Source organism: Gymnoscopelus microlampas, assembly GCF_963454915.1.
Source record: "Gymnoscopelus microlampas genome assembly, chromosome: 13".
NCBI classification, from domain to species: Eukaryota; Metazoa; Chordata; class Actinopteri; order Myctophiformes; family Myctophidae; genus Gymnoscopelus; species Gymnoscopelus microlampas.
In genome coordinates, this window is record NC_139950.1 from 45,087,027 (window position 1) to 45,108,300 (window position 21,274).

The following is a 21,274-nucleotide window of genomic DNA, read 5'->3' on the forward strand; positions in this document are numbered from 1 at the left end:
TGGTGGTTACCAGAGACTCTGTGGCATCATGCTCTATTGTACATGCATACATACACAACCATATAGTGTATTATCATACTTCCAAAACCTCCATTATTAATCACTCCAACAACATCCAATATGAATCAAACCAAACTTAGAATGAATCCTGCTGCACTAAATCCAATTCTCCCGGGACCAGTAAACACACACACACACACACACACACACACACACACACACACACACACACACACACACACACACACACACACACACACACACACACACACACACACACACACACACACACACACACACACACACACACACACACACACACACACACACACACACGCTGTGCGGACTGCATACAGTGAACATGCCCTGCAAAACAAATCAAATCCCAGAGTCACTGTCACTCTCACACACAGACACACGCACACGCACACACACACACACACACGCACACACACTCTCTCTTTGACCATCAGGACCAGAGCTGTACCTTTTTCTTTGACCATGACCATTGGTATCCAGGTAAAATGTGAGCAGAAAAGGCTCTTCTGTGAAGCTCGCCGGTATCCACAGAGCAACTAAATCCTTTTCAGAGACAGGAGCCGAAAATGAGAGAGAGAGAGAGAGAGGGAGAGAGAGAGAGAGAGGGGTAGAGAGGGAGACAGAGAGAGAGAGAGAGAGAGAGATGTAGCAGAGAGAAGCTCTCTTCCCGAAACCAACACGACAGCGTGGGGTATGTGTCTCCTCCCTGTTTGCCTGCCTGCCTCCCCATCCCTCCCTTTCCCCTATCCCTCCCCCCCTTTCCACCTCCTCCTCCCCTCCCCCTATGCCAGCCCCTCTGATGTCAACCTCCTCCCCTCATTGCAGTAACCGGGTGGCTGCTGCTGCTGCTGTTGCTGCTGCCATGTGACCAAAATACAGACAGAACCCCAATGATAGCCCCTACGAGGGGGCCTCTTACAGCGTCCATATCGACACTCTTTATGCAGAATGTCCCATTTCAAATGCATAACAATCATTTGAAAATAGCAGATCTACAAGCTCACAATGCGATTTTCAAATGGCCGAAATGTATATAGGGTTCAAGTGGTTAATGTATGTTTTTAAATAATAATCAAAATCTACAAAGTAACAAGTAACTAAAGTTTTCAAATAATTGCAGTGGAGTAAAAGTACAATATTTGCATCCGAGATGTAGTGGAGTAGAAGTACAAGTAATGAAAATTGGATATACGCCACTAAAGTGAAAATACCTCAAAATTGTACTTAATTAAATGTACTTAGTTGCTGCACGCACGCACGCACGCACACGCACACGCACACACGCACACACACACACGCACGCACACACACGCACACACACACACACACACGTTTCATCAAGTATTATTGACGCGTTGTGAGCTTGTAGATCTGCTATTTTCAAATAGCCTTGGTATAAAATAGGGCTAAAGTGGGTAATGTATGTTTAATAATGTAATAATGTATATCTGCAAAGTAACTAGTGACTAGTTTTCAAATAATTGCAGTGGAGTAAAAGTACAATATTTGCCTCTGAGATGTAGTGGAGTAGAAGTAAAAGTATAGACAATTGGAAATACTCCAGTAAAGTATTAAAGTACCGAATAATTGTACTTAAGTACAGTACTTGAGTAAATGTACTTAGTTACTTAGTTACACCACTGGAACGTGGTCAGTGAAGGTGGTGTGTGCGTGAGGTCAAGCAGCAGGGCCATGAGGTCAGACCTCTGACCTATAAGCCTTGTATTAATATCTTTGAGCAGAGCCTCTGGAATCCAATTACTGAGATCACGATAGACCAGGTTATTCACTGACCCTGGCCAATCACACAGGCTGGGGCCAACTATACAGAATACAATTACAATTTACCATCTGAATAATAACCATATGGGTTTAAAATCGAACTAAAACACCCTGTTTAGCTGCTTGTCAGGGCAGTCAGTGCATTAGTATGAATAATGATCACACACTTTAACACCCAGCAGTCACTTCACTCAATAATAGTTTTTATTTATTTTTTTATTTTATTTTTTATCCCACAATTTTGTAATCAATGTTTTCACCCAGTGCCAATTGCTTATGTAATCCTGGGCGCTACTCTCCCTCTATCCACGTAGTGTGTGGAAGGAACACGTTATTCCAACCAACCGTACTTGGAACAGCACGTTAAATATAAAGACCAGCTCAGTTAGAATTTGAAATAAAATTACTTTGTTTTTATCTGGCTTGGATTACCATACGAGCGCAATGTGTCACACAATCAGTCCCAGAATAAAAGTACTTTGCGTCTACTACCGGATACATTGGCATCTTTCCGCCGGTGATCAAATTATTGGCTTAGGAATGTGACAAAAACAAAAAAGAATCCATGAATTCAAGACTTCAGTGTAACAGAATAGATAGAATACAAGTCATTTTTGGGGTGAACTACTCCTTTAAGTTCATAAAATATAATTTATAATTATAATATTGTATACTTGATTGACAACGTATCTTGTAACATCTGAATTACCCTGCTGTTGGCAATAATAAAACCAATTACATTAAAATTGTATTTGCAGGTCTTATATATCTGCGTATAATCTACTAAATATATCACCTTAATGAAGGTTCTAGCTTACAAGGGAAGTGACTGATGACAACTGAGATATCAACATAATTGTAATGGATGCTCAATGCAATATCTGTACGATGTAAAATCCTGAGTGTTCATTTAACCCTGTGAGTGTAATGGAACCATTTTGTAGTTCTGTACACATAGCTGAATCAACACCGAGGATTTTACAGTGTAGACCTTTAACCCATCAAAACCGGGAAACCATGTGTGTCATTTTGTACTTTGGCTATTCAAAAATAGCAGATATACAAGCTCATGGTGTGTCACTTCATGCCACACTATGAGCTTGTAGATCTGCTATTTAAAAAAAACTCAAATCTTTACTTCTGGGGGGTCCCTGGAACAAAACATTTTGAGATGCGGGGTCGGCAGCCAAATACATATAATTGTGGGGGTCCTTGACATGAAAAGGTTTGACCACCACTGATATAGCAACGTAGGTTTTTCAGAAAACTGTTAGGATTTAGGAGACATTTTGTAGAATTGACCTCAGGGTCTTAATGGGTTAAATACAAGGGCTAGAGAAGATAGGATCTGGGTAGCGGTTCACTCTGTCACACTAATACCAATTAGGAATCACACGGCCACTGAGCCATCGTTCCTATAGTGTCGACATAATGTACTTCTTCTATGGTCGTGCATCAGCGGCAGCATCTCTGTAATTGCTGATGCAGGAGGCAGGTCCATTATGCATTCAGAGGGCCACTCATCCACTGCAGTGTCAACTACTGCCACCTACTGGACAGCTACTAGAATGTACATGAATTTCCATGTGGTGTTTCCTTTCATGGGCCAAGAGAGAGAGAGAGAGAGAGAGACCTTCCAGAGAGCCAAATGGTAAAAATAGTTTGTGGCCATTTCTCGGAGTGCTCCACCCTATTTTATGGACAAAGGTTGGCATGACGTGTAATGTGTTTTTTTACATGACGCAAGTCTGAAGTGCTGTGGTGGAAAAAGTAGCCTACAACATTTTTTACTTAAGTAAAATTATCAATACTGCAATACAGAAATACTCAAGTACAGTAAAAGTTACAGGTAAAAGTCTGGAATTCAAAATGTACTTGAGTAAAAGTACAAAAGTATTGGCATCAAAATGTGCTTAAAGTACCAAAAGTAAAAGTACTCATTAGGCAGAATGTCCCATTTCAAGTTTTCAAATGTATAAAAATCTTTTGAAAATAGTAGATCTACAAGCTCACAGTGCGTCGCGACTGTGAGCTTTTAGATCGGCTATTTTCAAATGGTCGAAATGTATATAGGGTTGAAAATGTATGTTTTGTGACACTATCCCTTTAACTGTCATCTGGGGGGCCCCCCAAAATCAGGTGGGGACCCCCCTGTGGGTCCTGACCCAAAGGTTGAGAACCACTGTCTCTAGGCCATGTAGCCTGGGCATCCTGGCACCATGGGACGTGCCAACAGGAGTTCCTGAACCGGAAAGCCTATTATCAATGGATGAAAGGTTGCTATCTGGTTCACCTATCTATGGATGTCCCTTTCTCACTAACCCTTAATTATGTCTTGACCCGGCAACATGAGTTTGCCATGCAAAACCTGCACGCGAAGTTGTTAGAAGTGTGATATAATCTCAAGCTGTAGACAGTTGCCTTGAGGGGTCTTAATTTAACTGACTAAACTTCTTTTTATATTTAATTTTAGAAGAAAAAACCTCTAACTCACACTTATGCCAGTGATCACCCTCCCCTGTGTCAATGTTGGTACCTTTTGGTTGGTACCCCTGCTTAATACTAACGTCCTCATAATAAGCATTAATTAGCAGTTAATGAGGCACTTATAAGTTCTTATTAGATGCGTATTAACCTCATTATGTGTTAATAAGGCTATATCAATCTTAATAATAGCATTGTAAACCTGTTCATTGTTAGATTATATGACATTTATAAACAGTTTATAGACTGCTGTGTTAACAAAACCCATCTAACCCATGCCCATTTTGCTAGGATTGGATGGCTTAGGGTTGAGGACAGAGTACAGCAACTTGCTATGGGCCTGGTCTTCAAGATACACCACAACATTGGGATCCCCCTGTATTTGTCAAAATACTTCCAAAATGTTAATCAAGTCCATGATCATAACACCAGAGGCAGCTCCACAAACCATGTTCAACCCAGATTTGGCACAACAAAGGGAATGAACTCTTTCTCATACTATTCATCTAAAATGTGGAATGCCCTACCAAAAGGAGTAAAGGAGTGTAAAACCCTACTCACTTTCAAAAATGCCCTAAAGATACACCTTCAGGAGGCTGCAATTCAAAAATGGCCCCTGTCCAAGTCCTAACCTACCCCATATCCTAACCTAACCTACCCCCCCCCCCCCCCCCCCCTCTCTCTTTCTTTTTTTGTACATATTTTTCACCCTTCATACCAGTAACCTGTAAACTGATTGTATGACATTCTGTATAGTAGTGTGTATATCTGTCTGTCTCTTATATGTCATCATGATTTGTGTGCGTGGGGATCTCATCTTAAACAAGCTACGTGCTTAACTGAGCTATCCAGTTTAGTAGACCTTGTATTGCGAATTTGTACTTCCATGTACTGTTATGTACTGTCATGTACTGTTCTCATGTCTTACTAAATAAAGTACATCAATCAATCAATCAATCAATCAATCAATCAACGAAACTGTAAAAAGAAAACTTCAAACTAGAGAGCAAGAGGTCAAACGTAATCTGGTCAATAGCAGCGAGTACACAAATGTTTTTGGGGATTAAAACAACAAAGAGGGATTATTTGATACTAGACAGCTACATGAAGACACCCAATCAGACAGAAATGTGCACGCACACACGTACATACACTGGTACATACACAGTGGACTGGTAACTTGATTCAACGTGCAAATCTCATAGAGCGATCATTGAAATAAGTTGGCACACGAGTAGGTAACTGGATAGTGCTTTGACCACATAATCACAATCAACACAGCATAATTTGATTCCAATTGTAGACCTTTGAGGCATGTACTGTCTCTCCTCTACCTGCTATGTCATCTCTCTATTTTATCTAAAGCAAAGCCCCCTCCAAATAAATAAATAAATATGCGTGTGGGCGTGCGTGCATACATACGTGTGTGTGTGTGTGTGTGTGTGTGTGCGTGTGCGTGTGCATGTGTGTATACATGATACAGTAGCCAGAGTAAACATCTAAACTCACTTAGTGCATGGCGAGAGCAGTTTTATTTCTGTGGATGATGACAAGCACTTGAACTGGCTCGGTGCTATTTTAAAATAGGTTATAAAACAGAGAAAGCCTTTTCAAAAGTAATGGCTGTGGTGGGGTTCAAGGATCATTTCAATCATGATGCATTACCAATCCTGCTTTGTAGCTACCTTGTAAACTGTTCCAAATGAAACCACTTCAGCATTTGGTCTAAGTCAGCTGATTTTATGCTGTAATGTGCTGTTTTGTTTTTAAAAATCAATAAAAAAAATAATTACTTTGTGATGTTCAAGTTCAAGTTCAAGTAATTTTGTTGAGTTGTATAGCCAGCAATAGAGAAAATATATCAGCTTTGTGGTCTAACAAATTGCACCAACATATTCAGATACAGAGAGAAAGATTCACTGTCACTGAAAATTCTAGGTAGGTTTACACAACAGTTGACCTTCTACAGCCTTTAAACTAAGGGGACAAACACCATGAAGAAATGCCATTAACAAGCTCCCAAATCCAAATATCAGCTTGCTAAGCCAAACCTGTACTATGACAGCTACAGTTTTACACCAAAACATGAATTAATGTAAGCAGTGCCTAGTATTTACCAATTTCCTTAGTGCAAATCAAGGATGGTTTAACTATAGTATCTAGTATGTAGTCAGTGAATATCTAAGGTCTAAAAAAATCTCTATTAGTCTTCATTTCCACTGTGTAATCCTGAAATCAATGTTAGTTCCTCATGTACTTTTGCTTGGCAAAATGACACACGCATTATATAACATTTTAGAAAATGATGATTAATTTGACTTTGACACTTTGGAATAACATTTTCTTTCGGTAAATTATGATTGCATAAGTTGTGCTTGGACACTCTCATACGGACAGGTCAAGTACAGTTTGAAAGCCTGAAAGAGGCGCAATCATGCACTTTCATCCAATTAAAATGAAGTAAGTTCCAAGCAACACCTTCTCATTTCACTTTTGGCCACCTACATACACGGCATGCAAAGCAGAGCATTTGAACTACAGCTCTTAATGGTATCATCAAACAGTGCTCATTAAAAATATATTACAGTTTATTTACATAACTGCATTTGCGAGCTTTAATGGTCAACGATCACAGTGTCTGCATTGCCCATTATGGCTGGGGACACAGCACAGACACCAGAGCGTTCAATGGTGGATGGACTATCACATGAATAAATATTGTGTCTAAAATCAAGACATCTAGACTCTACACTCAGTATGTATGAGTAGATAGGATGACAGACATACAATTCTTGATGAATTGAATACACAGGACCAAAATGGAAACCTTGGTTATCCTTTTAGCATTATTCTATAACTGTACCTCTGTACTTCTTACAAACTGTTAATAAAGTATTCAATCAATCACTCAAACAAACAGATGGCAAGTATCCTCTCCCTCCTGGATCATGAAGTAGCTCAGGGTTTCCCAAACTTTTCCATACCAAGGACCCCCATAAAACCATAGCCCCCCATTCCGAAAAAATAAGAAAAAAGCGAAAATAGCAACAAAAAAAGAATCTACAAGCTCACAACTTGCCGTGATGGGAACCTGTGAAGTAACTTACCCGAAGCCACACTCTCGCTCATATAATAGTCATTTGGGTTGAGATAGGGAAGCTGCTCCATGTACTGTTTTGGTATCAGGTAGAGGACTTCAGCCACATGGCCGTCCTCGATGATTGACATGCGCTTGACTGAGCCGTTGCGCTTCACGCGGACACGGTCGACGCCTTGGCCGTGGTTGCGGCTAGGCCCGCACAGCCTGCCCAGGTTGTTGAGAGAGGGCAAGGTAGGCATGGTGCCCTGCTGCTCGACCTCGACCTTCCCACAGAGGAGGGTGAAACAACGCAGGTAGTCGTCGGCCAGGGTCGTCCGGTCGCCCCTCGGTTATCCTAAATCCCAATGTCTTGGGACATCCGGAATGGAGATGTTCTATTCACATGAGCAAAGAGACGGAGACCGGAAAGCGACATGCGAGAGGAGCTCCAGGGGAAAACGTCCACGGGTGTTATTTCATCGTGATAATATCCAGTGAGATGTGCAGTGTGGATGGCAGGCGTTGATGTCAGCCTTGGGAGGTGAAAGCGGCAAACATCAGGTACGAGAGAGCACTCCCGCTGCAGGTAGACCAGAGCAGACTGGGAAAGAAGCTTACAATATGACTGTCTTCCGCCCAGCCAGCCTTGCAACCTATAAGCTGCTTATGGCTGACGTGGTACCTATGATTATCTTCATGGGGAGGGGGGGGGGGGTTAGGTGACACTGTAATAGACTGGCTCAGATGCCCCAATCTGATGGAAGCCCTGGAGCCTATGAATATACCTAAATGACTGGTGATCCACTGTGAAGAGGCTTCCATAAAGTCATGTTGAACATTGGTAGAGCCTTGGGTCTAGCAATCGAGACACTGGAAGTCTCAATTCTATTCACTGGAATTGTATGGCCAATTAACACTTTGCAGAATGTGCAGGTGTGTACGCCGGCATCGTAATGAGGCATCTGTGCGGGTCAGTCACACAATTCTGAAGCAAAATAGGTGGCGGAAGACAGAGGGGACGTGGAGGGGGGTGGGGGGGGGGGGGGGGGGGGGGTAGAGGGAAGGGGGAGCTCTCTCTCACATTTGCCCAGTGCAAATACCAAGAGAGAGAAAATAAAGGGAGGTAGAGAGAGTGTGAGAGAGAGATACGGTATAGAGAGAGAGAGAGTGTGTGTGTGTGTGTGTGTGTGTGTGTGTGTGTGTGTGTGTGTGTGTGTGTGTGTGTGTGTGTGTGTGTGTGTGTGTGTGTGTGTGTGTGTGTGTGTGTGTGTTGTTTAGTTCAGTCATGATTTAACATTACAGTTGAACATACAGAACAAGGCAACAAGATAACTATTGGCCGAAAAGGTATGGGCTGAAGCCGAAGCTTATTATTCCCACCTTACTATTTTTGTTTTTTTAAAGATATTTTGGGGTATTTTTCTGCCTTTATTGATAGTACACAGTATTTAGACAGGAAATGTGGAGAGAGAGACGGGGAGCAACACGCAGAAAAGGTCGTCGGGATCGGGACTCGAACCCGCAACACGCTGTCAGGCATTGGAGCCTAGGTGCCTAGACCGCTAGGTCAGCGGTCCGGGGCCCTAATACTATTTAAATTAATTGTCACAATAGAAAAAAAGGAAACAAACAAAGCTGTACTATATCACTAGTTTGTTATATTGATGCTATACATTTATCAAGTACCTTTGCTTTATATATTTCTTTGAATTTTCTTATGGAGTTGTTCATTTTAAGTTTGTTATCCAATGTATTCCATAATTTTACCCCAATGGTAGATATACATCTCCCTTTGATGTTAGTCCTTGCATTTGTTTTGTTGAAAATACCAATTCCCCTGAGTTTACACTCTCTTACCCTTGGCTCAAAGAGCTCCTGCATGCAGATTGAAAGTGATTTATTGCAGCATTTGTACATTATTGCAGCAGTGTTAAGGTTGACTAAATCGCCAAATTTCAAAGTGCGGTTATATTAATGAATAGTGAGTTTCTTGGTGCATAATAGTCAGCCAGGTTAACAATTCCTATTGCTTTCTTTTGTATCATAAAAATGGGATGAATTATTGTTTTGTACGTATTTCCCCACACTTCCACACAGTAGGTTACATATGGCAGTAGTAAAGAGTTGTACAGTGCCTGTGAGTGAACTTTTATTAATGGTGCCTTTCATTTTATATAATATTGCAATTATTTTAGATCTTTTTGTTTTAAGTTCAGTCAATATGCGGTTTCCAGGTTTATTACCATTATTTGCTATTTGTGATTTGCTTGTTCGAGTTTCTTTGTTATTTATGGTTAATTGGATTGGTAATTGTATTTTTTTATTTCCAAAGATAATGAATTTAGTTTTACTGATGTTTAATGATAATTTATTTATGCCAAAGAGAATTATGATTTCTAAGTCTTCTACTTCTAAATTTCTAAATCTTCCACTACATGCAGGAGGTGCTCAAGGTCTGCACCAGAGCAGTATACAGACTGGTGTCATCTGCAAATAGAACACAGTGGAGGTCTTGCAAGGCTTCAAAATGTCGTTAATGAAGAGGATGTATACTTTTGTGCCAAGGACAGAGCCTTGAAGAACGCCAAAAGTTACTGAACTTTTGAGAATCTACTGCATTTAAATTAACAAATTGCTTTCTGTCCGCAAGGTAACTTTTGAGCCAAGAGTGGGCAATACCTCTAATTCCATAACTATATAATTTATTAAGCAGTATGTATGTCACCCTCTGTAAGTCTATGAAGAGTAAGACCCCTACCATGTATTCCCTGTTGTCTATTGCTGTTTTGACCAATTCAACTACTGTCGAGGTGGATCTAATAGCTCTGAAACCATGCTGATCTTTACTTAAAAGGTGATGTTTTTCACTGAAGTTATTAAGCCTTCCCACAAAACGTTTTTCTGGTATTTTGAAGAATTGCGATAGCAGAGAGATCGGTCTATAGTTGTTAAGTTGTAAGTTGTTTGTCCCCACTTTTGAAGATAGGTATAACTTTAGCTGTTTTCATTTTATTTGGAAAGATGCCTGTTGGAAATGATAAATTGCAGATATGGCTGAACGGTGTTATTATAATGGTGTCAATTATGTCTTTAACTATCATCATGTCAATGTTGGTATAATCAGAATACTTTATATTTTCTTATTTGTTTACGATTTCCTTTTACACCACCAATGAAGATGGAGTGCGGGTTCATCTGAGTAAAGTCTCCCCTGCAAGATTAGGTCCTATTTACAAAAAGGTTATTACATTTTTTTGCGATTTCCTTTGCATTTTATATGATTTTGTTGTCTTTTTTAAAGAAGTTTGGGTACCAGTATTTGGCTGTGCTTTAGTATTTTGCAGGTCCCCTGAATGTCACTTTTATGCTGATCCAGTATAAAAGTGTGTGTGTGTGTGTGTGTGTGTGTGTGTGTGTGTGTGTGTGTGTGTGTGTGTGTGTGTGTGTGTGTGTGTGTGTGTGTGTGTGTGTGTGTGTGTGTGTGTGTGTGTGTGTGTGTGTGTGTGTGTGTGCGTGCGTGTGTGCGTGTGTGTGTGTGCGTGTGTGTGAAATAGAGAGAGGGAGAGAGAGAGATGAACATCATGTTTAATGTCAGTGTTGATGCAAACAATACACTTGTAAAACTCTGCCAACTGCCGGGGTGTGTTCAACAGCTTAAAGCACAAAACCATATTCTAAATGATCAATTTCTAGACTACTTTCATCTCCTGGCATGGAGAGTTATTTTGTCTTATTTCAATTCATGCAGGCGGGCGCACAACAGTGCCATCAGCCAACCTTATTATTTATATTTCACACAGTGAACACACAAGTGACTTTTTTACACCTAAGGTCTCCCACTAGCCAGCGAGCCAGCCAGTCAGCCATCCAGCCATTTTTACTTCTTATATTGTGCTTTTTGCTCTGCGTCCTGAATAGGTGTTTCCTTTTAGGGAGATAAGTGTTTAACGTTTCTTTCTTAATGTTTACTGAATTCAAATATCCTGTTTAATAGGTTTATTTTGCTTAATGTTTTATGTAAAGCACACTGAATTGCCTTGTTGTTGAAATGTGCTGTAGATATAAACTTGCCTTGGCCTTGCATGTACAAAATAATAGAAAGTAGTCCTGGTATGACATTTGGGGAAAGTGAAATTTCTTTGAGACCTTTTTCCTCATACGAGATTGAATGGAATCACTACAGTTCCTCAATCTACTTCTACTACTATCATTCCCAAATAGCTAAACAACCAATTTACTACCACAGTTCATCACTTTCGGAGGCTTATTATGATGTATTTAGCATTATGTATCTTTTCACCACTTCTAAGCCTGCTCACATCTGTCCAATTACGAGTGTGATTCCGTTAAGAGCATCAGCGATAAAAGGATTACAAAAATCAAAGGCATACTTTCATCATCAGATACATTAAGCCTAATACTGGCATGTAATGGACATCCCCATCTGTGAGTAGATTTTCACTGAAATTGCATTAAGCTCCCATTTTGACAACAAAATAAATGCAAAGTACAATGAAAAAAAGAAGTGCATGCACCCACACAAATTAGTGTCACATACAATGATGTGTATATGAAGCGTCAAATTTATAAAATCCTGTTTCTTTTATCTGGTCATGTATCTGGATGTACAGTATCTGGTCGTTTTACAATGACCAGATACATCTTTGGAGGAGAAATGCTTGAAGGAGCAGAGCTATATTTTGCAAACATCCAACAATCAATAACTCAACCAACCGCTTATGAACGCTTGTGATAACGATTAGAACAGGAATGAAAATAACAAACGATCGTATTACATTATGGTGGATCACGCAGTCATTTTCTGGTGAAATCTCTGTGTTAAGCAACCGGATTAGATGGACGAAAACTTTGTAGGGAGACATGTTCACTACAGTATGTTCAGAAGAAATAGTTTCCACAAAGGTTTTCTAAAAGGGCTTTTTTTTAAATCCATCCCATCCATCCATCCGGCTTTCATTTCAGCTTTTGAATAGAAAGATATACTGTACATTCCACCTTCCCTGAAACAGGGAATTGAATGTCAGCTAAATGTAGAGTCATCATGTTGCCCTGGTGTGAGGTGAAATGATGGGAGGAGGCAGAGTGAATTCTACATAAAAAAAGGTTTGATAGTACCATTCTTAGTCTTCTATTTCAAACCTCTTTCAGAAAGGAACATAAAATGCATAAACTGATACCACACTTTGGGTTGTCTACCTCCTACGGACAAACTAATCTGAATTATGATTATGACAAAAGCACGGCAGACAATGACAAAGCAGAAATAATAACCCTCTTAGACAGGACAGTTTTACACAGTAAAAAAAAACCTCTGTGTTAATCTAACTCTGACAGTGTATATAAATGGACCCTCGCAAATCCCTTTTAGTGCCTGTCTACTTCAAATTTAATGAATTACCTCCTAACGTCAGCGCAGCTCCACAGAAACCGGGAGGGTTAGAGCTCGGCTGACTTAGCATACTACTACCGATATTAATATTGTATTTCACCTTCCAATTTCGCTCGTGCGCATACGGTGATCTCTCCAGATAATGGGCAATAAAAAATATTTTCAGTCAGATTCAGACAAAGGGAAATGATAAGATACTAGAACAAGATACGGATTAACGCACGCACGCACGCACGCACACACACACACACACGCACGCGCACGCACACACGCGCGCACACACACAACCACATGCGCACACATGCTTCCGAGAGGCGCTAAGTTGGAGGACAAGCTGCTGCTCTGCTGCAGTGGGCCATTGCCCTCCATTTGTCATCCATTATTACACCATCTATGAGGAGCGAACAAAAAGGCACAAGAAGACGAGGCACTTCCCCGCACAACCGCCACGATAGCTAAGATATAGCTGTCCCGAGACACTAAACTAGCATTGGAACACCAAATTCATTTCAGGGATGTTCTAGTCGCCACAACAACAAACAGCCTATAACTTGAATGTTGTCCATGCAAAAAAAACGCAAAAATAAATAGAAGATAAATGCTCCTGTTCTCCTCTTACCGTTTAGTCCGAAGCACTGGGATGTGATTTTTTGGGCGTAGTTGCAGAGCCCGACAGGCTGCTGCTTCACTGTATTCCTCTCCCCCATCTCTACACACTCACACACACACACCGTCCCATCCGGCACTGCTTTCACCTCTTCCCCTCTTCATCAATTATTCAGGCTTGTGACCGGACAAACGCACGCACACACACACACACACACACATCCACACACACACATCCACACACACACAAGCACACACACACACACACACACACACACACACACACACACACACACACACACACAGAGAGTCACACGCATATGCACGCCATAAACAAAGGCACACACACACACACACACACACACACACACAGAAAAGTGCTGAGGCAGAGGGTCGTGCAGAAATGAGTACATCCCTCTCCATTGGTCAGATAAGGAGAAGGCATGAGATTGGGTTACTGCCGAGTGGAGCGTTTACCCACTCACCAGCCAGATTACACTGCAATGTAACAGGTACAAGGGTCTGGATGAAGCAACTGCAACTGCCCCTGCCCATGCCCCTGCCCCAAGGCAGGGTGGGGCCCTGGAAGATGAATGCAGGGCTATTACAGTTATCCAGGGACAATTTTCTGCCATATATAAGTATGGTCATATCTGTTCTCAGTTTTTTTTCACAAGTAAAGAAACTCACAGACTCATAAACGCGTGACCTGATAAGACTTTTGCCAGAGGCAAAACTGTAAAAGATTTCTGTTATTAGCCTCCCTTTGAATGATGGACACTGCACAGACAACTGCACTGTCAAGAAAACAATGACAGAGAATCATTCTCTGTCATTGTTTTATGAGGTTTTATGGGGTCTTTGACATGTACAGTGGAGACAGGAAACACACAGTGACATGAAGTAAATGGTCCAGCCAACTGGGAATCAAACCGGGGACTTGTTGTCGGGCAATTTGAGCCCGTGTGGTACGCACCCTAACGACTCGGCAATTGGGTCGCCCCAAAGAATCATTCTTGTTCCTCCATGTAGTAATACCTGATTGCTTCTACGTTACCCTTAAAGAAGAAAAGATGATATTTTTCTCTGCTCTATATGACATATGTCCCGAAAAGACAAACGAGCAATGGCAGAAAAGTAGATGAATGAAAATGTGCATTACATTCACCCATTCACACACACACATTCATACACCGACAGCGGAGGAAACCATGCAAGGTTCAGTGTCTTACTCAAGGACCGGTTCCCAAGGGGCCGCTCTACCTCCTGAACCACTGCCGCCCCCCAATGAATGAATGAATGAATGCTGTTGGCCTGCCTTCCCTGTAATAGGAATACCAATGTTCTGTACAGCATGAGCTTTGCTCAGGGGTGGAGCAGAATAGAATGGATCCAACAGTCCAAGACAAGCAATGAATCCATTCCACATAATGACCAGCCAACCCTAACCGGAGCTAGACAGCAGTGCTGATTTCGACGACTAAACAACAACGAAGATTTTTCGTTGACTACCTTTTTTCACAGACAAAAACTGAATGAAAAACAAAAAAACTATGCTATGATGACTAAAACTAAGAGTAAATAAATAGTATATTGACAATTTCGTCAATAAATAAGAACTAGACTAAAATGTCAGGGCGGGACTAGTGGAGGTGTTGCACTCTGAAAATAGCAGATCTACAAGCTCACAACACAACACGTCGCAGAGCTTGTAGATCGTCTTTTTTTCAGAATGCAAACAAGTGTAAATCAAGGCACCGACAAAATACATTTTAGACGACTAAATCAACTGTAGATTTAGTCGACTATAATCTTATGAGTAAAACATTTCGGATGACTAAAATATGACTAAAACTAAATGGAATTTGATTCAAAAGACTATGACTAAAGCTGAATAAAAATTTGCTGTCAAAATCAACACTACTAGACAGCGGTATAGAAACAGTCTGCCAGAGAAATGCATGAGCAGATTGCACTAAACACGTGTGGCCATAAAGGTGTATGGGATTGTGACCACAAGGATATATAAAGTGAGAAGTAAGATGACACTACAACACTGCGTAATCCTGAGTGACAATTTATCCCAGGATTAAATTGACACCATATTCTGGGACCTTGTAGGAAAGGTCCCAGAATAGCCTGAAAGGGTGTATTAACAACTTAAGCCCTATATAATTTGTTGCATGATGAAGAGCGAAAATAGCCGATATACAAGCAGCTCACAAACAATATGTCAAACATTTGGGACATTGTTTGACATTGTTTGACAGGGCAAATTGTTTTCACCTATAATGACTTGCCTGAAATAGGGTACTAATGGTGGTACTAATGGAGAGGGCGCCAGTTTCAAGGTGAATCCTGACGTGCCTGTGATGTTAACATTGGGGGAACAAGAATGGCCTGGGAGCACTAATGGACATCTGAGTGAGGGTGGGGCTTTGGATAATAAATTAATCGTGGCAGGGGTAACTTGAGACACTTTTTTTCCATTCTGTAACAGAGGGAAATCTCATAACATTTCCACTATATGTGGAATCCTATGGATGCTGCTGTATCAGAGTGACTTTCAGTAGAGATGGATAACGTTCTGTAGGTAAAATGAGACACTATTCTGAACAATTACATTCAGATTTTGGTTTGTATACTATAACTACATATGGCTAACAACACAAAATAACTAGAAATACTGCATCATGGCTGTATGTCTCCGGCCAACCAATTGCAGTTTACATCCTTGTCTGTCGAGACTCATATGCCGTGTAGACTTTGAAGGAAATTATAATGAAAGGTGTTTTTGGTGAAATGCTAGTTATCACTACAGGTAGACATGTATGAAGTGTGTTTTGTGAGGTCACAGTGATCTTGACCGTTGACCACCAAAGTTCTCACTCAAAGTTCATCCTTGAGTCTAAAGTGGAGGTTTGCGCCAGATTACATTCCCTCCAGGCATTCCTGAGATATCACCTTCATGAGAATGGGACGGATATGAGGTCACAGTGACCTTTGAACTCCAACATTATCATTTTATCCTATTAGACATTTGTGTGAAATTGTGTCTGACTTATGGACAAACATGTGCTCTATGAGGTCAAAGTGACCATGGCCTTTGACCACCAAATTCTAATTTGATCATCCCTTAGTCGGAGTGGACATTTGTGGCAAATTTGAATACATTTCCTCAAGGTGTCCCAGAGATATTCACAAGAATGACAGACAGAAGGACGGAGGGAAAACATAATGCGGTCGACACGCACTGACATTTTTTTTTTTTTTGCACCTTAATTTTGTCTTTTTTGTGTGTTTTTCTAGCACCTTAACTAACGTCCATAAGTATATCATGCACAGTATACATCTGCTGCTATGCTCACGCACCTTTATATCTTATGTCAGGTTCCATGTGTAGATATGTATTTGTTGTTGTTTTTTGTTCTCTTGTTTGATCTCCTTTCCCCCTCTTTTTTCTGGAAATAACGATTCGATGGGAACTATGCACGAAAACGAATTTCACCCACTTTTATACTTCTGTCTACCTATGATGTGACAATAAAGTTGATTCTGATTCTGATTCCTCCGGCCATGGCTGTTGTCGGCAGAGAGATCAAAAATACATCAAACACAAATTATTACATGGAAATACTGTATAGTTTCCACAGCATTTCATTAATAGGATGGTTTGTGCATAAAGTGGTTAAACAAATTGAACATAATTGAAACTAATTGAACCAATTGAACTTGGGGTTATTAGATTTAGTGATTTAGTAATCTCTCAAGATTCAGCATGCCAGCAGCAAATTGAAAGGGGAAAATGACATTGGCATCAGTGACGTTGGCTCAAACTGACACCTGCAAAATGTATATACGTGTCAGTGTCACTACGTATGTATAATACAGTACTGTATGTAGCATTTAAATTCACTTATCACTCCCTCACAGCAAATCTATGTAATAATAAAACCTCATTTCATCTGTGATAATCAAATAACTCACACACGCTGAGGAAGGCCTGTGAGGCCAAAACGTCCGGTTATTGAGTTGCTGCTGGGGGCGATAAGAAGACTGTGAATAAAAACAAGATCCTAAACGGATGAAAGTGAGTGCTGGTATTCTTTTCAAAGAATCAAATAACTCCCCTACATAACAACCTCTGCTTCATTCTACTGCACAACTACAGTGAGTAAGGATAGTTTACTTACTCACGAATAACGATCACCTTCTTGCAGCAGCTTAGGCAAGCCTACTAATCAGGTCTATAATACCACAGGGGGATTGTCAAACCAGTGGTCTCTGAACACCATCGATCTCCCAGCAGAAAGAAGCCAGGCAGAACAGAACAGAGGCAGTGGTCCACAACATCAAACTGACACAGAGTTCAAAGCCATCCCACCTCAGATTCCAAAGAGCCTGAAGCAGTGCAGCCAGAGAGGCTGTGATACGTACTATAAAAAGACTGCAGACATCACCCCATCCATAACCAGATCAGAGCTAAATTGACAAAACAAGCCAGAAATCATAGTGTAACCGTATACTAATATAATAGCATTAAGGCCACGTTAATGTGTTTTCTGTCTTTCTATCCAGGCCAAGCCAAGTCCATCAGTCCCACTGATCATAATGTGTAGCAGAAAACAGCTGGGGGGTGCACTTTGTTTCCACCAGAAAACACAATCAGTCACCGTGCACACTCAAACCCACTACAGCAGTGGTTCTCAAACTTTTTCATGCCAACTTAAGGACCCTCAAATTGATATGCATGTGGTCGTGGACCCCCACCTGAAAATATGTTGTGCCAGGGACCTCCAGAAGCAAAGATTTGAGTTCAAAATGTTCACCTTAAAAAAAGAATACATAAACATATTGATTGTCCAAGCTGTGGGTTACGGATACATCGTCCTCCAACGCAACTGCCACGCTTTCTCTATGAATCTTCCTAAAACAAAAACGTCCTTATTGAACAGCCAACTTAACATGTGACATTCAGACATCAAAAACAAATTTGGATTCTTATCCTGCATTTTTTTTCAAATAAAGAATTTCTTACATCATTGTACAGTGAACATTGAAAACTTAAAATGAAACTCATCCTCCACAACTCCCAGGTCACAAAGAACACACAATCGCTGCTCATAACACACATTATATCATTCACACAGGTATATTAGTATGTGGCCTACTTGAGATGGTAGCATCAAACTTGTTTTTCCTGTATATTTGTCAATTTTCTACATGGTTGTGTTTGTTTAAACTAGCCAGTTAACCCTTAGGTGTGAGATAAGTGTATTATCATTATTATTATTATTATTATTACACAACAGTGAAGCTAAGCCAATCATTAGGCTACATCAGAGGTCTTCAACAGGGGGTCCGGGACCCCTAGGGGGTCCTAAGAGTTACTACAGGGGGTCGGCCGAATCTTTGTGTCATTTTTACATTAACCACTTCAACCAAGCATCCCTATTCTGAGGAGAACTTTAGCCAAAAATAGCAGATCTACAAGCGCACACCGCCTTGCAGCGCGAGGCGTTGTGCGCTTGTAGATCTGCTATTTTCGGCAAAGTGGTTTGGTCTAGGGGGGAAGAAGAGCAGACTAAGTACAGAGTGAAAGGTCAGGTTTACTAAGTATTGTTTAAGTGCATGGTTAAATGTCTGGAAACACACATTAACATGAATCCAACATGATAGTGCTGAGAAACAAGTCTTAAGCTGCCTATGAAATCTATGAAAACATATATATTTTATACAATATACAATGGGGGTCCCTGCTTTATCTCTCTCTCAGCCAAGGGGTCCTTGGCCTGAAAACGTTGAAGACCCCTTTGAATGATATAGAAACCAAAAGGCAGGCCCTCAAAAACAGGTTTTAAGTGGAAACAAGGTACTATGCAATATTCATGTTGTTCAGTCACATTATATCTCAAACAAAAATAATAGTCATTACATTAAATAGATCATTCACATCATGACAAATGAAAAAAGTCAAGTCTGTCTTTTTTAGGTTACAAGTTTCCAGAGTGCAAACTGTTTGTTGAGACAATATGAAGTTGTGGGCTGTGTAACAGTAGAGCTGCATAGAGGAGGCTGTAGTTTCAGCTAGAACTGTCAGTGATGGTAACAAACTAAGTACATTTACTCAAGCACTGTATTTAAGTATACCATTTTGAGGTATTTGCACTTTACTTGAGTATTTCCAATTTTCATAACTTGTACTTCTACTCCACTACACTACATCTTGGATCCAAATATTGTAGGCTACTTTTACTCTACTACATATATTTGAAAACTCAAATAAATCAGATGTTGATTATTATTACAAAACATACATTAACCACTTCAACCATTTCGGCCATTTGAAAATAGCTGATCTGCAAGCTTGTAGATCTGCTATTTTCAAAAGATGTGCATACATTTGAAAACTTGAAATGGGACATTCTGCATAATGCAAACTTTCTACTTTTGGTACTTGGAAGTAGGCCTATATTTTGGTGCCAATACTTTTGTACTTTTACTCAAGTAGCCTAAATTCTGAATTCCTGACTTTCACTTGTAACAGCATTGCAGTATTGATACTTTTACTCAAGTAAAAAAGAATGTCAGTACTTGTTTTCCACACCACTGTGGACTGTAACCTAGTTATAACAGTGTCATTACCACAGCCCTGATGGTCCCAAAAGACCACGCAAATAGGACTACCCGCTCCATTCCACCCCAAGCATCAAGAACCCTTGCACAGAAACAGTGTTTCCCCCTCTATTATCCCCCCGTTTATCGAGATGATCAAGGCTTATTCTGCGGCAAAAAAAAAGATAGAGGCTGCTCACCTCTAGCAGACATGAAGCCGTCCTCCTTCTTCCCCGAGATGTGGACGATCCGAGGCGAAGATCACCGACAGAGTGGATTTTATCTGATCTTTGCTGTCGTTGCCATCATTGACGAGATGATAGGGGGATAAAAAGCCAGCCTGCGTTTGGTAGAGCCAGACTATATACTGCACGATGGAGAGAGACATGCAGGGCGTGTCCTGGAACACACAGCATCCCCGCTAGTTTCCCACTAGTTTAGACATGGTGCTTTTATTAACATTGAACATAATGGCCCGGGATATAAAGTTCTAAAAATCCATTCTAAAATTCCTGGTTATATCCCTGTCAATAAAAGGGTTTTCAAATGTTTGATGGGGGAATTGTTAGACGTATCTGGGTCGAGTCTGACTTTTTTCGTATCTGCGTCTGCGAGTCTTGGTCTAGCGCTCCCCAGTGCGTCCTGCATTTTCACCAGTAAAGCCCGTACTTATCCGTACATGTACAAAGAAAGATATATACGGTGCTTACCCGGTTGCCTCAAATGTTATCCCACGCTTCGGAGTCTTTGTGCAATGTATTAGTCCGTATCTTTCAATAAAGACGTGTTTTAATCCCGTCTGTGTCGGATTCTGTCGTAAGTTCCCTCTGTTCCTCAATGGGAGGTAGTGACGGGGCGCATCCGGTGAAAGCCGGAATTACACTCAATGTAAACGCGAAGTAAACGAGGGAGGGGAAATGGCGTCCGGCCACAGACGGGATTACAACACATATCTATTGAAAAATATGGACTAATACATTGCACAAAGACTCCGAAGCGCGAGTTAACATTTGGGACAACCGGGTAAACACCTTATATATATTTTTTTGTGTACATGTACGGAGAAGTACGGGCTTTACTGGTGAAAGTCCAGGACGCACTGGAGGGTGGTCGCCAAGACTATCGTAGATACGAAAGTACAAATCAGGCTCGATAAAATACATAATCTTCTTGATCCAAGGCTAGGGCATTGATTCGGCCAGCCTACTTTTGTTCTGTGGTGACTGCGCTGTGTGGTCAAAACAAAACCATGTCTGGTT